This window comes from Ornithorhynchus anatinus, chromosome Y3 (assembly GCF_004115215.2).
Source record: "Ornithorhynchus anatinus isolate Pmale09 chromosome Y3, mOrnAna1.pri.v4, whole genome shotgun sequence".
Lineage (NCBI taxonomy): Eukaryota > Metazoa > Chordata > Mammalia > Monotremata > Ornithorhynchidae > Ornithorhynchus > Ornithorhynchus anatinus.
The window spans coordinates 2,227,633-2,246,893 of record NC_053177.1 but is presented as its reverse complement, the minus strand read 5'-3'; the positions used below and the strand labels follow the sequence as shown (position 1 = coordinate 2,246,893).

Genomic DNA, 19,261 nt, shown 5'->3' with positions numbered 1-19,261 from the left:
CCTCCCTCTTTCTTCGCTCTCTCCCCCCTCCTCTCTCTCCTCCCTTTCTCCTCTCTGTCCCTCTCTCTCCTCTCTCCCCTCTCTCTCTCCCCTCTTTCCTCTCCTCTCTCTCTCTCCCTCTCTCCTCTCTCCCTCTCTTTCCTCTCTTTTCTCTCTCTCCTCTCTCTTCCCCTCTCCCCCCCTCCTCCTCTCTCCTCTCTCTATGTCTCTCTCCCCTCTCTTTCCTCTCTCTCCTCTGTCTCCTCTCTCTCCTGTTTCTCTCTCTCCCCCCTTTTCTCTCCTTCTCTCTCTCCTCTCTCTCCTCCCTCCTCGCTTTCTTCTTTCTCTTTTCTTTCCTCTCTCATCTCTCTCCTCTATCTCTCCCCCTCCTCTCTCCTCTCTTTCCTCTGTCTCCTCTCTTTCTCCCCTCTCTTCCTCTCCTCTCTCTCCTCTCTCCCTCTCTCTCCTCCCTTTTCTCTCTCTTCTCCTCTTCTCTTCCCTCTCTCATCTCTCTCTTCTCTCTCTCCGCCTCTCTCCCCCCTTCTCCCATCTTTCCTCTGTCTCCTCTCTCTCCCTTTCTCCCTCCTCTCTTCTCTGTTTCCTCTGTCTCCTCTCGCTCCTCTTTCTCTCACTCTCTCTCAGTCTCCCTCCTCTCTCTCCTTTCTCTCTTCTCCTCTCTCTCCCCCTCTCTTTCCTCTCTCTCTTCTCTTTCCTCTCTCTCTCCCTCTCTCTCTTCTCTCTCTTCTCTTTCCTCTGTCACCTCTGTCTCCTCTCTCATCTCTCTCTTCTTTCTCTCTCACTCTCTCCTCTCTTTTTCTCTCTCCCCCTTTTCTCTCCCTCTCTCTCTCCTCTCTCCCTCTCTATCTTCTCTTCCCTCTCTCATCTCTCTCCTCTCTCTCCCCCCCATCTCCCATCTTTCCACTGTCTCCCCCTCTCTCCCTCTCTCTTTCCTCTCTCCTCTGTTTCCTCTGTCTCCTCTCGCACCTCTTTCTCTCACTCTCCCTCCTCTCCTTTCTCTCTTCCCCACTCTCTTCCCTATCTTCTCTTTCTCTCTCCCCCCTTTCTCCTCTCTTTCCTCTGTCTCCTCTCTCATCTCTCTCCTCTTTCTCTCACTCTCTCTCTTCCCTCTCTTTTCTCTCCTCCCCACTCTCTCCCCTCTCTCTCCCCCTCCTTCCTCTCTTTCTTCTCTCTTTCTCTCTCTCTCCCCTCTCTCTCCCTCTCTCTCTCCTCTCGTTCCCCTCTCCTCTCTTTTCTCTCTCTCTCTCTCTCCCCTCCCATTCGGGTCCGTGCCCCCTCCCTTTCGGCCTCTTCCTTCCCGCCCGAAGTCTGTACCACCTGTGCCCAACGATTTCCCCGGGGCTCCCAACGGTTCTCTCCGTCCTTGGCGCTCCACCTCCTCCCCTCCCCTCCCGCCCCCCGCCACTTCCCCCACCACAGAGCGCAGCGAGGGCAGAAGCCTAGCGCGTTCATCGAAGTCCCTCGGGGGTGGCTGGAAGTTAGCCGCTGCTACACTGACCAGAGAGCGATGGAGTTCACCGCACCGCACTTATTAAGCGCTTACCGCCTGTCAGGTACTCTACTCAGCACTGAGCTAGGCACCTGATAATTAGGTTGGATACGGTCCCCGTGTCGCACACTGGGCTAGCAGTCTTAATCCCCGTGTTATGAAGGAGGTAAATGAGGAGGCCCAGAGAACGTCGGTAATTTGCCCCAAAGAGGTGGCGGACCCTTCGGACATCTAGCCTCATGTTCAATCATGTTCATGCCTTTCCTGCGGTTGCCCTCCCCCAGATTTAAATGACGCAGATTTTCTCACCACACCCGAAGACATCTAATCCTTTTAATCGTAACCGTCACCAACGCCCGCCTCCGCCCGCCCCTGGCCCACATATAATCTCTTTAGCTTGGATTCCTTCCTTGCTCAGCAACATCTAACCCAACCCATGCATCAACTGTTGTTTATCTGATCTGTCTCTTCCTGTTTTTCACCCCTCCATTTTTTCTCAGTGATATTAATTGGGTACCCGCTCATCCTCTCGGGAAGGAACGGCCGAAGGTCATTCAAGGCACATTCCCTTCAGTAGAAACCATTCAGTAAATACCACACTGGTTGATGGATTGATAGTGATTACATCTACTGAGTGCCCACTATGTGCAGTACCCCTATTAAGCCTTCAGGGTGGGAGCTGGGTGGTGGAGGTACTGGGGTGAGAGTGGGGCGGTTGGGGGCGTGGGGAGAAGGGAGGGGAGGGGAAGGGAAGTGCACCTGCTGGGACAGGCCATGGACCTTGCTGGGGATAAGCAGCTTTGGCCCACACCGGCCATTTTCCTCGGTCCATCCCCGCCTCTTTTCTACAAAGCTGCTCTGTGGGGTCAAGGGTAGGAACTCGATCTGTTAGAAGCCAAGGGTACAGGAGGTGGCTTAGAAAAGAGGGAAGGAGAGGAATGGTGGAGGGAGATGGGAAGAACCGGACTCAGGGGAAGTGGGAAGGCATGGAGGGAGGAGCGGGGAGTGAGGCATGAAGGGTGGAAGAAGGGAGAGATGACAGCCTAGAGCAGGGGCCGGGAAGGGGAGGAACTGGAGGAGGGAGAAGAGCGAGATAGTGGGAGAAAACTGACGGGACGGAATGAAAAGTGAGGAGGATTGAAGGTCAGAAATTATGGGTGAGCAGGAAAGGGAAAAGAGGACATCACCTCCGCCTGGCCTGGAGTTGCCCACTGCCTGAGCCTTACCAGAAAGTGTCTCCCGCCCTCCTTGAAACAGTCCAGGTTGGTCTGGGACCCAGTAACACAAGGACGGGGGCTTGGGTGGGAGAAGCTAGGGCTGGGGTTTGCCCCAGAGGTGGGAATACCACCCGACTTCCTGCTGTCCTCTCCCCACTAGGCCTTTGCGAGCCCGGAGAACAGGAAATGCCTGTGGCTGAGGAAGATGGAGGTCCTGGTTTCAGGCTCCGTCCTGCTTTCGTAGAGCTCCATCCACCCTTGCTGGGGGCGCCTGGAGTTCCAGGACCCTCCGAGGGTGTTGGTCAGCGGGCCCTGGTCGTACTGTTTTACCAACAGCTGTTGGGTGCCCAGTACCAGGCCTCCTGAGTGCCACCCATTCGTTCAGTCGCATTTACTCAGTGCTTACTACCTGCAGAGAACTGTACTAAATGCTTTGAAAGGTCCACTATAAGAAGGCAAATCCCGGTCTAATGGGTTTGCTTGCTGTGGGACTTGGGACAAATCGCCTCCCTTCTTGGGCCTCAGTTTTTCCTCAACTTTGAAATGGAGATACCTCTCTCTCCTTTCACTTAGACTGTGAGTCCCACGCAGGACGGGGACTGAGTCTGACCTAATTTACCTGGACGATTGAATGAATGACTACCCCACTGCTTAGAACAGTGTCTGACAGAGCAAGTGCTTACAAAACACCGTTTCTTTAAAAGCAGCAGTCACGATGAATGACCTTTTCTAAGTGCTTATTCCCAGGCAAACACTGTGCTAAGCACTGTGGTGGACTTGAGATAATCAGCTCTGACACAGTCCCAGTCCCACAGGGACTTTCAGTCAATCTCTCAATAGGTGGAATTCACTGAGCTCTGACTATGATCAGAGCACTGAACTAAGCGCTGGGAAAGTTAGTAGATGTGATCCCTGCCCACTGAGAGCTTAAAGTCTAAAGAAAGGGAGAATGAGGATCTCAGCCCCATTTTTTTGGGTGAGGAAGGAGAGGCCCGGAGAGGTGAAGCGACTTGTCCAAGGTCACTCAGTAGGCCAGATCTCCGGACACAGAGTTCCGTGCTCTTTCCAGCACACCACCCTGCCTCCTGAGATTCTAGAATCCCCCAAACCTAGGCGCTGGCTCGAAGGGAAGTGGGGGCGTAGATGGAGACAGTTGGCCTCAGGGATGTGAGGCGACTGCCCGACCTTAAATTCTTCCATCCCAACAGTATTCACAACTTTCGGGAAAGGCTTTCTCTTCCTCTCCATCCCCTTCCTCTCCATCCTCCAGGGCCTTGCCTTGCTGGCTTCCTACTTCCAGCTCAGCCCTCGGTTCAGTCGAGAACACCTGATCTTTGCCACTATCAACTTTGCCGCGGGTACTGGTGCGGTACTGCCCTTAGCTGGGTGTGGTGGTGAAGGGTTGGAGCGTCCATCTCTGGGATGGGACTGGAATGGACAGGTCCTTCTGGGAAGCAAAAGCCTGAGAAGAGAGGAGGCCAGGAGCTTTAGATATGGGAGACAAACATTCAAATCAATCCTCAATCAATCGTATTTCCTGAGCACTTCCTGTATGCTGGGCACTGAACTAAGCGCTTGGGAGAATGTCTTCTGTATGTGGTCATAAAATCTAAGGAGAAGAGAGTAAGGATAAGTAGGAAGGACAGAGCTGACTGAATGACTTTCTCTTCCCGAGTGGGACAGGACTGGTGTCTAGTTAGAAGGCAAGCCACTTAACTTCTCTCAGTTACCTCATCAGTCAAATGAGAATAAAGACTGTGAGCCCCGCTTGGGACAACCTGAGTACCCTGTGTCTGTCTGAGTGCTTAGCACATGGTAAGGGTTTTAACGAATACTGTAATTAATAGGCTATTGAATCTGCTGTTGTGATGGAGGATGATAGAGTCAGAGGCATCTTTCCTTCCATGTTCCCCATCCCTGATGGCCCCACAAAAGTTCTGTCCACTCAGTAATTTATTTGTATTAGTGGAAGCTCATTGTGGGCAGGGAACATATCTGTTTATTGTTATGTCGTACTCCCCCAACAACTTAGTACAGTGTACTGTACAGGGGATATATAGTTCATACAGTATAGTATAGTTTAGTACAGTATATATAGGTACTCTGGTATATACAGTACATTCTATGAGGGCTAATCCTGGCCTAAGCAGATCGCTGGCTGTGGGACCTGGGGCAAATCCCTTCACTTCTTGGACCTCAATTTTCTCAAATGGAAAATGGGGATACCTGCCTCCCTCCTATTTAGACTGAGGGTCCCATGCAGATCAGGGAATGTGTCTGATCCACTTAACTTGTACAACTGAGTGAATGACTATCCCACCACCTAGAAGACTGGTTGACTCATAGTAAGTGCTTAAAAAAGAAAAAAATATTTTTGAAAAAAGCAATAGCGCTGCTTGTATTTTCTATGTGTCTATTCTGAGGCAAGCACTATATTAAGCATTAGGGTCGACACAAGATAATCAGCTCCGACATAGTCCCTGTCCCACGTGGACTTTCAGTCAATCTCTCAATCAGTGAAATTTGCTGAGCTGTGGACTGTGACCCAAGCACTGTACAAGGCAGTAGGAAAAGTTGACAAATGTGATCCCTGATCACAGGAAGCTTGCAGTCTACAGGGATGGAGAGTGGGGATCTTAGCCCCATTTTTCAGATGAGGAAACAGAGTCCCAGAGAGGTGAAGCAACTTGTCCAAGGTCACTCAGCAGGCCAGATCTCCTGACACACAGTTTCGTGATCTTTCCAGAAGGTCACCCTTACTCCTGAGACTCTCACATCCCCCAAACCTAGGCACTAGTTGTAACGGGAGTTGGGGAGTAGGTGGAGAGAGTTGACCTTAGGGATGGGGAGCATGGAAGGAAAGACGCCTCTGACTCCATCTTCCTCCATCACAACAGCATTCTCAGCTTCTGGGAGAGGCATTCTGTTCTTATCCTTCCTCTTCTCCATCCTCGACGGCCTCACCGGCCTCACCTTGCTGGCTTCCTACTTCTACTTCAGCCTTCGCTTTCAGTTGGCAAAACCTGGCGTTTGCCACTCCCACCTTCGCCACTACGAGTACGGGTTGGGTATCGCCCCTAGCTAGGTGAGGTGGTGAGGGGTGGGAGTGTCCATCTCCGGGGTGGGGCTGGAGTGGACAGGGCTTTCTGGGAAGAAAGAGTCCAAGAAGAGAGGAGGCCAGGAGCTTCCAGTCTAGATATGGGAGACAAACATTCAAATCAATCATCATTCAGTTATATTTATTGAGCCCTTACTGGGTGCAGAGCTCTGTACTAAACACTTGAGAGAACGCATTCCAGGTACGGACCTAAATTCTGAGGAGAAGAGGGACAGAGCTGACTGGGTGATTTTCTCCTCCTGAGTGGGACAGGAATGCTGTCTAATTAGAAGGCAAGCCACTTCCTCCTCTATGCCTCAGTTACATCATCTGTCAAATGGGATTTAAGACTGCGAGTCCCACGTGGTACAACCTGATTACCTTGTATCTATGCTAGCGCTTAGAATAGTGCTTGGCACATAGTGAGGGCTTAACAAATGCCATAATTATTATGATGTTGAATCTGCACGTGGATCTGCCCACTTTAAGCACTTGCTAGTCACACCACCCTTGGCCCCTCAGAGCTCATGTCCACTCATTAATTTACTTATTTCTATTAATGGAGGTCTCCCCCTCTAGACTGTAAACTCACTGTGGACAGGGAACACATCTGTTCATTGTTAAACCATACTCCCGCAAGTGCTTAGTGCAGTGTTCTGCACACAATGATTGATCAGTAAATACAATTGACTGGCTAGGCTGCAAGCTCCGCGGGGGCAGGAAACATATCTTCCAACTCTGCTGCGCCATCCTCTCTCAGGTTTTTAGTCCGGTGCTCTGACAACAGTCATAGCTCAATAAATACCGTTCATTCTTTCTGTAACCCGGTTCTTTGCACACTGCTTGTCGCCTAGTAAGAGCTAAATAAATTTTTGAGGCTCTAGAAGGAAATGGCTCAAGGGTGAGGATCAGGGCGTTTTGGGGCTTTTTTTTTCACTGTTTCCCTCTCTCTGAAGAGCAGAGGTCTAAACGGCCGATTCAGACCCGGCAAATACAATAATATTCTTCCCAGAATGCCTCTAGACCGAGGCTTACCTAGCTCTGGTCCCCATGGCCTCATTTCCTTCTCTTCTCTCCTGTTCCTGGCAGCTGGTGAGTGTCTATGAGTCATATGGGGAGAAATCAATCAATTTATTGTATTTGTCAAGCACTTACTGTGTGCAGAGCACTAAACTAAGCATTTGGAAGGGGATGGTATAGCAGAGTTGGCATGTATCTTACCTGCCCACAAGGAACTTACAGTCTAAAAGGAGCAACTAACACTAACTAAATAAATAAATTAAGGGTATGGACATAGAAGATGTGGTGGCTGAAGAAGGGGCAATTAAGGGGTGCAAAACAAACTGCAAGGGTGCTGCGGAAGGGCAGGGGAGAGGACATGAAGGCTTAGTCAGGAAAGGCCTCTTGTAGCAGATATGTTTTTTAAAAGGCTTCGAAGGTAGGGAGAGTGTTCGTCTGTTGGACATGGCAAGGGTAGGATTTCCAGGCCAGAGGCAGGACATGGGTGAGGAGACAGTGGCAAAATCATAAGCTCGCTGTGAACAGGGAAAGTGTCTGTTGTCTTGATATGCTGTCTTCCCCGAAGAGCTTAGTCCAGAGCTCAGCATAGGATAAGCCTCACACTTGTACCTGTATCCCTTGAGTACTGGATCTTAACTCCATCCTCAGCACCCTAGCCATATTTCTCCCTCTCTCTAAGACCCGTGTAGGGACACATTTGATGATCTCATTTCTATCTCGGTGCTTAGTACTGTGTTGGGTGTGATGTAAGCGGCTAATACATGCCATTTTAATTAGCTCCTGAGTCTCACCCAAGCCTCTCCTCTTCCTTCCCTGTCCAGGAATTCTTTGCTTCCTCAGCCTCTCTCCACCAACCCTAGAGGGCACTCACCTGTGCAGCCATCAGTCTGTCCCTCTACGACCTTTGCTCCTCATGGTTCCAGGGTGCACAACTCCTCTCCTTGCTTCCAGCCGAGAGGTCACACTGTGCGAGAGAATAGCAAATCCAGCCCCGACACTAGGGAGACCGGACACTGTTGATCTCCATTCATTCAATCATATTTATTGAGCACTTACTGTGTGCGGGGCACGCCACTATGCATGGATACCCCATGCGGGGATGTGGATACCCCAGAGGGGACATGAATACCCATGCGGGGGTGTAATATGGTTGCCCCCTGAGGAGACGTAGTTTCCCCCTGGGAGCTATGTGAATACCCTGGGGTGTGGGGAGGGGAACAGACCTCCCTTTCTGCTCCCGACACCTCCCACCAAAAAAAAACACCGATCAGTCAATCAATCCTACTTAATGAGCACTTACTGTGTGACAAGCACTTTACCATCCTCTCGGGAGAGCAACAGAGGTGGCAAAGCCATTCCCTGGCCACAAAAAGCTTACTGGCTATAGGGGGAGACAAACAGACATTGATCAGTCAAAGGTATTTGTTGAGTGCCTGTGTGCAAAAGCACTTACCAAGTGTTTGGGATAGTCCAGGAGAACAATATAATGGACATAATCCCTGCTTACAATGAGCTTACAGGCTAGAGGAAAAGACAGACATTAATCTATTAGTGGAATTTGTTGAGAGCTTACCATATGCCAAGTAATTACTGTTGGTCTTTGTTAAATGGTTACTGTGTGCCAAACACTGTTCTAAGCTCTGGGATAGATACAAAGTAATCAGGTTGTCCCACGTAAAGCTGACTTCATCCCCATATTATAACTGAGGCACAGAGAAGTTAAGTGCCTTGCCCAACACAGCGGACAAGCGGTGGAGCTGGAATTAGAATCCATGATCTCTGACTCCCAAGCCCAGGCTCTTTCCACTGAGCCACGCTATACTACACGCTTGAGAGAGCACAATAATAATAATTATTAATTCATTCATTCAATAGTATTTATTGAGCGCTTACTATGTGCAGAGCACTATACTAATCGCTTGGAATGTACAAATCGGCAATGGATAGAGACAGTTCCTGCCCATTGATGAGCTTACAGTCTAATCGGGGGAGAAAGACAAAAACAATAGCAATAAATAGAATCAAGGGGATGAACATTTCATTAAAACAATAGCAATGAATAGAGTCAAGGTGATGTACAAAATTTATTAACAAAATAATAATGATAATAATGTTGGTATTTGTTAAGCGCTTACTATGTGCTGAGCACTGTTCTAAGCGCTGGGGTAGACACAGGGGAATCAGGTTGTCCCACGTGGGGCTCACAGTCTTAATTCCCATTTTACAGATGAGGTAACTGAGGCACCAAGAAGTTAAGTGACTTGCCCAAAGTCACACAGCTGACAAGTGGTAGAGCCCGGGTTCGAACCCATGACCTCTGACTCCAAAGCCCGTGCTCTTTCCAGTGAGCCACGCTGCTTCTCTATAAAAAAATAGGATAACGAAAATATATACAATTGAGCGAACGAGGGGCGATGGGGAGGGATGGGGGAGTTAAAGATACTGGAGGCTTGGTCTGGGAAGGTCTCTTGGAGGACGTTGCCTTCAGTAGGACTGTGAAGGGAGAAAGTGTGATTCTCTGGCCGCTATTAGGAAGGAGGGTGTTCCTTGCCAGAGGTAGGGCATGGGACTGGGGTCGATGGTGGGTCAGGTGTGAACGACGCAAATTGAGAAGGTTAGCACCAGAGGAGTGGAGTGTGCGGGCTGGGATTTAGAAGGAGAGAAGGGAGGTGAGATAGGAGGAGGCAAGGTGATGGAGAGCTTTGTAGTGAGGAGTTTTTGCTTGCTATGGACGTTGAAAGGCAATCACTGGAAATTTGTCAGGAGGGGGATAACGTGCCCAGAATGTTTCTCTAGAAAGATAATAAGGGTAGCACAGTGAAGCATATATTGAAGTGACGAGAGACAAGAGGATGGGAAGTCAAATTAATATTAGTGTTATCATTATTATTTCCCTGAATCTACTCTAGCTCTTAAAATAGGGTCTAGCACAGAGTAAGAGCTTAACAGAGAGCATTAACAACAGGAACCAGAATAATAAGGAATCTTCACTGCCCTACTGCTGCAAGAAGAAGGTGCCTGGCACTGCCCACTCCTGAGGCCCCCAAGCCTGCTGCCCTCTAGGGGCCAGGCTGGGAAGCAGGCTGAGAGCAGAGTCTGAACGGACAGCAAGGAGAAGAGCAGAGACTTGGGTAGCAGGGTGGCATCTCTAACTTTCCCCCAGAACTCCACTGTGTGCTCCTTCTCTAAGTTATTCATGCAGAGCCTGCTTTAACCTAAAGTATTGGTGGCTAATATTAATGGTCACAACAATAATCAGTCTTTCAGTTACTTTCAAATTGTTTCTATCAAGTACTATTATTTCCTAAGTACTTTCACATTCTTATCCTAATTTATTCTTACCTTGTATTCTCCCAAGAGCTTAGTACAGTGCTCTGCACAAAATGAGTGCTTAGGAAATACGATTGAAAGAATGACTGAATGAAGAGCCTATAAGGCAGAGAAAGGTAGGTACTATCTTCCTTATTTTGCAGAAGAGAGGCAGAGTGGTCTAGATTGAAAGCCCCTGGTGGACAGGGAACTCTGTCGGCTCTACCTTTACAATATCTCTAGAATCCACCCTTTCCGCTCCATCTGCTATTACTACCTCCATCCAGGGTCTGGCTGGGCCCCTAACGGGTGACTTCTCCCAGTTTTGTTCTTAAAGGTCCCTCCTCCGCAACCCCCCTTTTTTTTCTGGTTGAAGAAGTGTCCTGAAAACCAAAGACCTTACCCACCTGATAATCAAGTTGAAATATTAATTATTTTGCTAGAGACTTCTCTGCAGGAGGAGAGTCTTGTTTTTGCTTACCTCTTTACCCTTTTCTAATGCCTCCCTCTTTCCTGTACGGATATAATGAGAATCAGAGTTCTGGCATCAGCAGGTGAGGCTGAGGTTGGTAAGCAGGACCCAGAGTGTATGAGAGAAGCTGTTCTGAGTGAGAGGCAGCCTGGGGAGAAGCAAGAAGAGGGAGGAAGATGGCAAGAACCGAGGTTCAGGGGAGGGTAGTACAAACAGAAACCAGTTTCCCCCTTCTGCAAAGAGCGTAGAAAAGTAATTTACATTTTAAAGGATTTTCCAGTGATAGGTTCTCAGAAAAGAGGATTTTACTAATGGTAATGGCTGTTTTGAGTGTTTCCCAAAGGAATTGCATCTTCCAGTAGTTTTCCCAGAACATGAAACAGTAACTGGTAAGCACGTTGGGTTATCATTGAAAACGGAGAATTATTGAAGATCTGGACAGAGTGCCAGTTACCATGAATTGCAAAGCACCAGAGAGAACAAAGAAGATTAGGTGGAGAAGGATAGTTCGGCAAAAGAAAATTAGAACTGCAAAGAAAGGATTTGGTGGAGGGAGGGACTGGAGGGATAAGGTATTCTTCAGACATTTTGGGTTTTATTTGATTATTCTATTTATGATCACATTGATCCTTTTACCTTGACTTAATCTCTAAAAATGTAAGCTTTGGAGGGCATGGAAAGTTTATATTTTTAAAAAAAATCTCCAGAAGTTTTTGGGAAGGCCTATTAATGGTTTTTGAAAATTTGTAAGATGAAGATAAAGGTGGCACTGTGAATCTGTGCTTGAGGCAGTGCGCAGTATCAAGCCTTCCTACCGCGGGTACAGCACTCCTCCACCTAATTCTTTTCCCCCGTTTCACCATCCTCCTTCCCTTCCTTTCCATTAGTCAATACTGCCACAGCCCGGCAACAAAAATTCACAATTTAACATTCTTTGAATCCGAATGCTGGGAAGGGCAGCCTGGAAATTGCATTGCCCTGAATGGGGAAGGTCTCACCCAAACCTCGTACCCATACTTCCTCCAAAGAGCCCAACGTCCAACAAGGCCACCCACTTGTCACCCTCATCCACGCGCCCAACCTGACTCTTCCTCCAAGAACCTGTTCTGCCCCAGAATTCCCTCAGCCTCTGTCTTGTCCAACACCACTCATAACTTTTCGCCTTCCCTCCTCCCTCGTCGTGGGCCTCAATTCTGGTCACAAACGCCTCAGATGGGCAGTGAGGCTTACCTTCTTCTATTTGTGGAGGCTCAGGACTTAGTATGGGTGTGGATTGTGTCACATGCCTGATTCCGGGGCGGGGAGTGGACCAACGGAATGATAATAACAATAATGTTGCTATTTGTTAAGTGCTAACGATGTGCTGAGCACTGATGTAATGTATGTAATAATGTAATGTAATGATGTAATGATGTAATGTATGGAGCTACAGGAGAGGGAGTTCCATGTTGAAGAAGTATTCAACCTCCTAAAACTCAGATTTGGTAGATCGAGTAGGATGGCCCAACACATTTGCGAGCCAATCAAATACCTTCTTAGGCAGATCGCAAAGCTGCAGGTGCCACTTTACGGTAGCAGTTGCATGGAAGCAGTAACTTCACTGTGATCATTGCTTTATTATTAAGTGTCATGGAGTCGTTTCCAATTCATAGCGACTCCATGGATATCCTTTCTCCAGAACATCCTGTCCCCTGCCATAATCCATGACTTTCCAAAGATTTTTTCCTTTACATTACAGTTTCTGTCCATCTAGCTGATGGTCTGCCTTTTCCTCTGTTTCCCTGGATTATTCCTGGCAATAGTGCCTTCTCTAAAGAATTAGTCCTCCTGATGATGTGTCCAAAATGTGCTAATCTAAGTCGAGTTATTTGGCCTGCCAAAGACCAATTTGGTTTAAATTACTCTAAAATCCATTTGTTTGATTTGGGGGCAGGCCATGGTACACAAAACCTTCTCCCACTCCACATTTCAATAGAATTGATGTTCTTTCCATCCTGCTTTTTCTTTTTTTTCACTGACCAGTTTTGGGTCCATACACTGTCAGTGGAAAAACCCCAGAATTGACCATTTGTATTTTTGTGGCAATTGGTACATTGGCCCGTATCATGACCTCTTCTAGGGTCGTCATAGTAGTCTTCCCAACATTAATCCTCAGCATGTTTCTTGATTACTGGTTCCTTTATTGTTGATTATTGATCCTAGGAGAGGAAAATTGTCAACCATTTCAGTCTTTCCTCCATCCTCTACCAATGTGTTAAAACTTCCAGTTGTCAGGATCTTTATTTTCTTGACATTCAAATGTAGACCCATTTTTTCCCTCTGTTCTTTAACTTTTAATAATAAGCCCTTCAAATCTTCTTCACTTTCTGCTAGTAGGGTTAAATCACCTGCATAATGAAGGTTCTTTATGTTCCTTCCTCCAAAACCTTTACTCCACATTCATCTTCATCCACTCTGGTTTCTCTCATTAGATATTCGGGGTAAAGGATGAACAGGTAGGGTGGTTAGATTGCACCTTTATGAGAAATGAGAAACCTTGTCTTGCACCCTTACTAATGAGAAACCAATCTGGTGCTCCATATTTTGCTCTTATTGTAGCATACACAGATTCGGTATAAATACTGTTAAATGGTCTGGCAAACCTATTTTCCTTAATGTGCTCTAGAGTTTCCCTTGATACACACAAAGGCCTTAATGTAATCAATAAAGCACTTGCCAACTGCCTTTTGATTATCCCTTGTTCTTTCCATTATCCAAAGGATATCAGACCCAGTGGATTTCAGGATTTGCTACCTAGTTTAATAACCCTTTTTCTCATCACTGCTATACATATTTGGAGAAACCATGATGCTAACATAGAAAATCATTTTCTGGATTGACCAGGAAACGAGCCTTCAGTGCTAGTTCAAAGGATTTCCTCAATGGTAGTAGAAACAACTGAATAACGTGAACAGTCAAAGACATTTCATTTAATGTTTTGCATAATACGATTGTTGAGTCAAAAGATGGAAGACTTGGCAGATCATATAAACATGTAGCATTCCTAAATGAGCAGTCTCTTGTGTCCTCTCAAAGGGATAACCAATTCTAATTTGTGCAGAAAACCTCCTTTCATCATTCCTGCTTTAGAAACTTTAATTTTTTGATCAACGGAGGTCAAACCAGCACGTTGAATGGAGTCTAAAATCTATTGGAACACTCCGTTGCCTTCCCTCAAAATCCACACCCTCAACCTGTGCATCGGATCTCATCTCTTCACAACTTCTCCAAGCCCTTGTCCCCCTCCCTTTTATCCTTGCCTGACCGTCATCTTCAGCTGTCCCTTCTCCAATGACTTCCTCCCCACTGCTTTTAAACGTACCTGTGCAGACCCGTGACCCTCATCCTAAGAAAACTCTCCTGTGACTTCAACGCTCCCTCCAGTTATCTCCCCTTCTCCCTCCTACCGTTCCTCTCCAAACACCTGGAAGTGAATTGTCTACACCTGAGGTCCTGCGTTCCACTCTTCCAATCCTCTCCTTGATGCTCTGCAAACCACCCTCTCAATAGTCACCAGTGACCTTCTAGGCAAATCCAAGAGCCTCGACTCCATTCTAATTCTCCTCGAACTTGCAGCTGCCTCCAATATCACACTGACCTACCCCTTCTCCTGGAAACATTATCCAACCTCAGCGTTGCTGACACTGTCCTCTCCTGGTTCTCCTCCTGTCCCACTGGCTGCTCAGTCTCAGTCTCGATTATGGGCTCCTCCTATGCCTCCCATCCTCTAACTGTGGGAAAGCCTCAAGTCTCAGTTCTGGGTCCTCTTCTCTTCACGCCCCTTCCACTCTATGTGGAAGTTCCCAAATCTCTGTCTCCAGCCCTCTTCCTCTCCTCCTCTCTGCATCTCCATTTTCCTACTGTCTTTAAGATCTCTATTTGGATGTTTCCCCGACACATCAACCTTATCTTGTCCAAAACAGAATTCCTTATCTTCCCACTTATACCTGTCCTCCTAATGGTTTTCCCATCACTGTAGATAGTACCACTGACTTTTCTCTCTTACCAGCCAGTGACCTTGGCATTATCATCAACTCATCTCTCCTTCAACCCACATATTCAACCTGTCACTAAATCCTGTCGGTTCAACCTTCACAACATTACTAAAGTCTATGGTCCCTCACACCTCAAGAACCCACAGTGGTTGTCCATCCAGGTCTGCATGAGACAGAAACTTTTTTTCATTAGCCATAAAGCATTCAATTGCCAGGCCCTCTCCTACAATCTAGTCCACACACCTCTCTCCTCTAACTCGGTCTCCATAACTCGATCTTGTCTAGCTCACCTCTGACCCCTCCACTACTTCCTTATTTTGGCCTGGAATGCTCTCCCTCTTCATATCAGACACATGATGACTCATCCCACTTTACACAAAAAAGCCATCAAAGCCTTACACAAGCTCTATCTCCTTCAAGAGGTTTTGCCCAACTAAGGCCTTACATCCTCTACCCCCACTCCCTTCTGCATTGCCCTAATTTACTCCTTTATTCACCCCTCACTCAGCCCCATAGCACTCATCTGTAATTTATTCATTTATATCAATATCTGCTTCCCTCTCCAGACTGTAAGCTCCCATAGGGACGGGATTTGTCTATCAATTTTGCTGTACTGTTATGTTGTTATAGGGCACTCTCCCAAGCTCTTAGTTAATTGTTATGCCATTTCTCCTTTTTTCAGCATGTGCAGAGTAGTAGATGATGTGCTCAGTTCGATGGGAAATGTCTAATACCAAACCAATTCAGTTCACGTATTCCTAGGCTGTCAAACTCCAATCAGTTCATTTCATTCTTGATTGTTTCCAGCTGTCCCTGGTTCATATTTCACATATTCCATGCATCGATACTAAGCATATTTCTGCAGTTTTGGATACTTCAGGTCTCTCATGGCAATATCAGCAACCAGAGGGGCCTAAGGCTTTATGCCAGCAATTGTCACAAACACCATGGTGCTCTGAATCATTGTCTGCTTTCCTCCAGTAATTCGTTGAGTGCCTTCCATCCTGAGGAATTCATCTTCAAGCACTATATCCATAGTGTTTCTGATATGTGTATCCATAGTCTTTTCTTGATATAAATATAGAAGCAGTTTACCCTTGCCTTCTTCCACGCAATGAAAACTTGAGACACTGTCGTTGGTTTGATCTATATTTTGATGAATTGATCATCTGACTTTGACTCTTTTCCATGCTGCTGCTGCCCGGCACAGTCACATCAGCTTTGTCTAATATTTCAAGCTTAGACCTTTCCGTTATGGGTAACCCTAGAGAGAGTGAATATCTCTCAGTTACATAGTTCTAAGCTTCATTGACCTACTCAAACTCTCTGCACCCAATAAGCGCTCAGTAAATATGATTGGCTAATTGATTGATAGTTAAAACCTCTCCCTCTAGGCTGTAAACTCATTGTGGGCACGCAACGTGTCTACTGATCCTTTTGACTGTACTCTCTCAGTCGCTTAATAGAGGGCTCTGCATTCAGTAAGCACTCAATGAATATGATTGAATGAGTGACTTACATCTAAGTACAAAACATTTTCTTAAGAATGACTTCCTAGACTTATAGTCCAGAGGAGATATCAGGTGGTATGTGTGGATATTAACGTCTACTTATCCCTTTATATTGTAAGCTCCTTGGGAGCTGGTAATGTGTCTTCCACCTCTATTGTGTTGTACTCTCCCAAGCACTTTATAAAGGGTTCTGCACACCTTCCAGTTTTCAATAGATTCCAGTGATAGAATGACGTCAAAACTCGAGACAAATTTTACATTTCTAATTCTAAGTATTGAAATCACTTTTAATGTAAAAATAAATAGTGGAAAACTTACTGGGTATTTGAACTGAAACTGTCTGATGGGCTATTCAAATACTTGAAGAGGGATCTCGGTTTAAAATATACTCCTGTTCTACACACATTTTAGAAGATATTGTCCTATCATATTTTCTATTACATTCAATATATTATATATGTAATGATATGGGCCAGGAGGTTGGGCAGATGTTTGATGAAGGAAAAGACTAAACCAGTAACTCTGATGAGCAATACCTGGCCACAGAATATTGATCCGTCCAAATTTGGGTCTGAACCCCATGGTGCATGGAAAAGTCCATATTAGATTGAAGATAACTTACCAAATGTTTAGGAGGGACACTAGCTATTGATTTTCCTTGGATCTTCTGTTATTCTTCCCCGCAATTCTCTACAAGCATTCAGATTGTCCCGATACTAGAGCAACTAAAAATGTCATTCTTATGAGTTACCAGTTGCCTAAGGAATGGCTATTCCATTTTATTTAAGAAATCCAGTAATCATTATTGCAGATTCCTGGTGCTTCCTGCATTGTGATGAAATATCATTGAAGATTGGTTTCCAAATTAGTTCGGTATTTCCATGTACTGTAAAAAGAATTTTGTTGGAATATTTTTTACACCTCTTGGCTTGGAATACTTCACATCTCCCAAACACAGTATTGTTAATTGATTTGACACACTTGCTTTCGATTCATCTGTAGTTACATTGACAACTCATGAAGACAGCTTTCAGATGTTTGTTTAGGAAGATCTTCTATCACACTCGACCACTGTGGAGCAATATCATGGTGAGGTAAGCCCTAATCACTTACATATTTTACAAACGTTCTAAAACGAGTGGGCCAATTTTCCTCTGATATAATGTTAATCCACTGAAGTCCTTCAAGAAGACCCCATAACGCAGCCCTTGGTAAGGCCTCCAGAACGTCTCCACAGACTTTCAATTAAAAAGTCACTGTACCTTCGGGGCAGGGGCCGGTGTCGGAAAAGAGAGATGTCGAACTCTACGGAAGGCTCTGGAACCAAGACCGACAACCTTTGTGCACATGCTTTCCACTGTAACCAAAGCATTTATGGGTGAATGTGGAGTTGGTCCCCCACGGTGGAGGGGGTGATGGAGAGGAAGCCCATTCTGGGCTGCCACAGCCAGGTCTCTCCTGGCTCCTTGGGTAGGTTTTGTTGCTGTTTGTGATCTGTCTAATCACTCATCAAACAGGAGCGTGGAAAGCACCGTGGGAGGGGATGGAGTTCGTGGAGTGCTGCTGACGTTATTATTGTTGCCGCAAGCCTTTGAGGGTGTAAGGAGATGCATGTGCACTCAGCGGGGAGTCCTTTTCCTTCCCCTCAAAGCGGGGAAGGCGCTAGTACAGAGCTGCCTCAATTTGGGCTACTTTCTTGCCTTGAGGGGAGGACAAAGATGCCCTCCCACCACATATAAACAGGTCTCCCTTCTAGCCCTCACTGTTGTTACCCCCAACAGGAGGGGGGTAACAACGACAGTTACTAACAGTTACTAACTACAGTTACTAACGGGGGTGCGGGTAAGGGCCGGGCACCAGGCTTATGCCAGATTGCATCACATGCCTGATGGGTTGGGGAAATTGCCCCCCGGAGTGGGGCTGTACACGACCCGGTGGACACCGGGCCAGATCCAGATTGCATCATATGACAGAGTGGGGGAGGCAGCACTGTGTTGGTCTACAGTTGGTCGAATCCCAGCTCTGCCACTTGTCGGCTGTGTGACTGTGGGCAAGTCACTTAACTTCTCTGTGCCTCAGTTCCCTCATCTGTAAAATGGGGATTAAGACTGTGAGCCCCACGTGGGACAACCTGATTCCCCTATGTCTACCCCAGCGCTTAGAACCGTGCTCGGCACATAGTAAGCGCTTAACAAATACCAATATTATTATTATTATTATTATTATTTTCCCCGTGCCATACCTCCCATGTCCTTTTCCTCCTAACCTGGTCCTATTAGTTCCTCCTCAATCCTTCTCTCTGATTGGTTCATTTTGTCTTCAAGGAGAACCACCATAAAGTGAGTCACCGTTGGCTTCCTGCTCCTTCTCCCATATCTGGGGGCCAAGGGAACTCTTCATTCCATTCATTCATTCACTCAATCATATTTATTAAGCCCTTACTATGCACAAAGCAATGTATTAGGTGCTTGGGAATGTACAAGAATAAAGAGTGACAACCCCTGCCCAAAATGAACTCACAGTCTATGGAAGGGAGAGAGGAAAGACAGTCAACAGTAGGAATAAGCAGACAACAATATAAATAAATTAAATTCCAGATACATACCTAATTGCTTTGGGACGAGGAGAGGGTGAAGCGCAAAGGGAGCAAGTCAGGATGACCCAGAAGAGAGTGGGAGATCAGGAAAATTGGGGCTTAATCAGGGAAGGTCTCTTGGAGTAGATGTGTCTTCAGAAAGCTTTGAAGGAAGGGGGGGGGTGGGGGTAGGGGTGGGGGTGGGGAGAGTAATTTTCTGGCGTATTTGAGGAGGGAAACGTGAGGAAGGATGGGGGCCAAGCGTTTGCAGCGAGACAGGTGAGGTTGAAGCTCAGTGAAAAGATAAGCAGCATAAGAGCGAGGTGCGGGCTGGGTTGTAGGAGTGAAGTGAGGTGAGGTAGGAGGAGGAGAAGCGATGGAATGCTCTAAAGCCAATAGTGAGGAGTTTTTGTTTGATACGGAGGTGGACAGGCAGCCACTGAAGATTTTTGAGGAGGAGAGTGAGGTGTCGGGAATGTTTCTAAATACTATTGAACGAATGAATATTACTGGCAGTCGAGTGAAGTATGGACTGGAGAG

The 19,261-nt window shown here is 46.7% G+C and overlaps 1 long non-coding RNA gene across 1 annotated transcript in view; it reads left to right on the top strand.

Moving 5' to 3' along the window:
• Positions 1-1,208: 1,208 nt before the first annotated feature.
• The window catches only part of LOC120638184, a 43,609-nt gene continuing 25,556 nt past the window's right edge, over positions 1,209-19,261 (top strand). Inside the window, exons 1-2 of the long non-coding RNA XR_005659700.1 lie at positions 1,209-1,550; positions 17,149-17,240. This is a non-coding gene — a long non-coding RNA (uncharacterized LOC120638184). The remainder of the gene's footprint in view (positions 1,551-17,148; positions 17,241-19,261) is intronic.